This window comes from Rhinoraja longicauda, chromosome 19 (assembly GCF_053455715.1).
Source record: "Rhinoraja longicauda isolate Sanriku21f chromosome 19, sRhiLon1.1, whole genome shotgun sequence".
NCBI lineage: Eukaryota > Metazoa > Chordata > Chondrichthyes > Rajiformes > Arhynchobatidae > Rhinoraja > Rhinoraja longicauda.
The window spans coordinates 4,772,954-4,776,569 of NC_135971.1; positions in this window are offsets into that span (position 1 = coordinate 4,772,954).

Genomic DNA, 3,616 nt, shown 5'->3' on the forward strand with positions numbered 1-3,616 from the left:
GTGTAATGATCCTGATCTGATAAGGGGACTAGAGGTAAAAGAACCATTAGGAGGCAGTGATCACAACATGATAAGTTTTACTCTGCAAATGGAAAGGCAGAAGGGAAAATCGGAAGTGTCGGTATTACAGTATAGCAAAGGGGATTACAGAGGCATGAGGCGGGAGCTGGCCAAAATTGATTGGAATGAGGCCCTAGCAGGGAAGACGGTAGAACAGCAATGGCAGGTATTCCTGGGAATAATGCAGAGGTTGCAGGATCAATTTATTCCAAAGAGGTGGAAAGACTCTAAGGGGAGTAAGAGACACCTGTGGCTGACAAGGGAAGTCAGGGACAGCATAAAAATTAAGGAGAGGAAGTATAACATAGCAAAGAAGAGTGGGAAGACAGAGGATTGGGACTCTTTTAAAGAGCAACAAAAGTTAACTAAAAAGGCAATACGGGGAGAAAAGATGAGGTACGAGGGTAAACTAGCCAATAATATAAAGGAGGATAGCAAAAGTTTATTTAGGTACGTGAAGAGGAAAAAAATAGTCAAGGCAAATGTGGGTCCCTTGAAGACAGAAGCAGGGGAATTTATTATGGGGAACAAAGAAATGGCAGACGAGTTAAACCGTTACTTTGGATCTGTCTTCACTGAGGAAGATACACACAATCTCCCAAATGTTCTAGGGGCCGGAGAACCTAGGGTGATGGAGGAACTGAAGGAAATCCACATTAGGCAGGAAATGGTGTTGGGTAGACTGATGGGACTGAAGGCTGATAAATCCCCAGGGCCTGATGGTCTGCATCCCAGAGTACTTAAGGAGGTGGCTCTAGAAATAGTGGAAGCATTGGAGATCATTTTTCAATGTTCTATAGATTCAGGATCAGTTCCTGTGGATTGGAGGATAGCAAATGTTATCCCACTTTTTAAGAAGGGAGGGAGAGAGAAAACGGTTAATTATAGACCAGTTAGTCTGACATCAGTGGTGGGGAAGATGCTGGAGTCAATTATAAAAGACGAAATTGCTGAGCATTTGGATAGCAGTAACGGGATCATTCCGAGTCAGCATGGATTTACGAAGGGGAAATCATGCTTGACAAATCTACTGGAATTTTTTGAGGATGTAACTAGGAAAATTGATAAGGGAGAGTCAGTGGATGTGGTGTACCTCGACTTTCAGAAAGCCTTCGACAAGGTCCCACATAGGAGATTAGTGGGCAAAATTAGGGCACATGGTATTGGGGGTAGGGTACTGACATGGATAGAAAATTGGTTGACAGACAGAAAGCAAAGAGTGGGGATAAATGGGTCCCTTTCGGAATGGCAGGCAGTGACCAGTGGGGTACCGCAAGGTTCGGTGCTGGGACCCCAGCTATTCACGATATACATTAATGACTTAGACGAAGGGATTAAAAGTACCATTAGCAAATTTGCAGATGATACTAAGTTGGGGGGTAGTGTGAATTGTGAGGAAGATGCAATAAGGCTGCAGGGTGACTTGGACAGGTTGTGTGAGTGGGCGGATACATGGCAGATGCAGTTTAATGTAGATAAGTGTGAGGTTATTCACTTTGGAAGTAAGAATAGAAAGGCAGATTATTATCTGAATGGTGTCAAGTTAGGAGGAGGGGGAGTTCAACGAGATCTGGGTGTCCTAGTGCATCAGTCAATGAAAGGAAGCATGCAGGTTCAGCAGGCAGTGAAGAAAGCCAATGGAATGTTGGCCTTCGTAACAAGAGGAGTTGAGTATAGGAGCAAAGAGGTCCTTCTACAGTTGTACCGGGCCCTGGTGAGACCGCACCTGGAGTACTGTGTGCAGTTTTGGTCTCCAAATTTGAGGAAGGATATTCTTGCTATGGAGGGCGTGCAGCGTAGGTTCACTAGGTTAATTCCCGGAATGGCGGGACTGTCGTATGTTGAAAGGCTGGAGCGATTGGGCTTGTATACACTGGAGTTTAGAAGGATGAGGGGGGATCTTATTGAAACATATAAGATAATTAGAGGATTGGACACATTAGAGGCAGATAACATGTTCCCAATGTTGGGGGAGTCCAGAACAAGGGGCCACAGTTTGAGAATAAGGGGTAGGCCATTTAGAACGGAGATGAGGAAGAACTTTTTCAGTCAGAGGGTGGTGAAGGTGTGGAATTCTCTGCCTCAGAAGGCAGTGGAGGCCAGTTCGTTGGATGCTTTCAAGAGAGAGCTGGATAGAGCTCTTAAGGATAGCGGAGTGAGGGGGTATGGGGAGAAGGCAGGAACGGGGTACTGATTGAGAGTGATCAGCCATGATCGCATTGAATGGCGGTGCTGGCTCGAAGGGCTGAATGGCCTACTCCTGCACCTATTGTCTATTGTCTATTGTTATAGGTAGAGAGGTGGTATTTGAGTTGGGAAGCTACAGCACGTTCCAAAACTTTGGACAGAAAGGGTAGGTTGGAGATTGGTCTGAAGTTGTTTGGGGTGTCAGGGTTTAGACCAGGTTTTTTCAGAATGGGGGTGACAGCAGCGATTTTGAGGGATGGCGGGACGATGCCAGTGGACAGGGAGGAGTTTATTGTTGCAGTGATAAGTGGAGAGAGAGCAGGAAGGCAGGCCTTGACAAAGCTGGAGGGGATGGGGTCCAGAGAGCAGGTGGCAGTTTTTATTCCTGTGAAGAGGTCAGAGAGGTCGGAGGTGGAGATTGGGGAGAACTGAGACAGGGGCTGACAGGATAAGGGGGGGGCAGGTGGTTTGAGGGGGAGCAGGTGCGTTGGTGGTTAAGGTGCTGTAGATGTTGTCTATTTTAGAATATCATGAATACACACATGAATCCCGCAGTCATCAATTGGTGGTTCTCCAGCCCCCCCGAACTAACATAACGTTTTCTCCCAATCATTATTCATTAAATCTTTACATTTCATATCCTTTATCTTCTCTCCATTCATATCCGTTTCAATCCATGTCTCATTCTCGTTCATCTTATATCTGGGGAGCCTTTGGAAGTTTTAAAGCAAATTCCTCAGCTTCCTGATAATCATTAAAAAAAATGTTTCCTTCTCTTTCTAAAAAACATTTCAGTGGGGATATGGGGAGAAGGCAAGCACAGGTTGATGATTGTGAATGATCAGCCATGATCACAATGAATGTTGGTGCTGGCTCGAAGGGCCAAATGGCCTCCTCCTGCACCTATTTTCTGTTTGTATCCTGCGCTCCATGGAATAGAGACCCAGCCTACTCAACCTCTCCCAATAGCTCACACCCTCTAGTCCTGGCAACATCATAGAAACATAGAATATAGGTGCAGGAGGAGGCCATACGGCCCTTCGAGCCAGCACCGCCATTCATTGTGAATCCTTGTAAATCTTTTCTGAACCCTTTCAAGCTTGACAATATCTTTCCTATAACATGGTGCCCCGAACTGAACACAAATGCGGTCTCACCAACGTCTTATACAACTGCAACATGACCTCCCAATTTCTATACTCAGTACTCTGACTGATGAAGGCCAATGTGCCAAAAGCCTTTTTGACCACCTTATCTATCTGCGACTCGACCTTCAAGGAACCATGCACCTGTACTCCTAGATCCCTACGCTATACAACACTCCTTGTTTCTTGTATATTTAATAAATAAAATAAAATAAAGTTTTTTT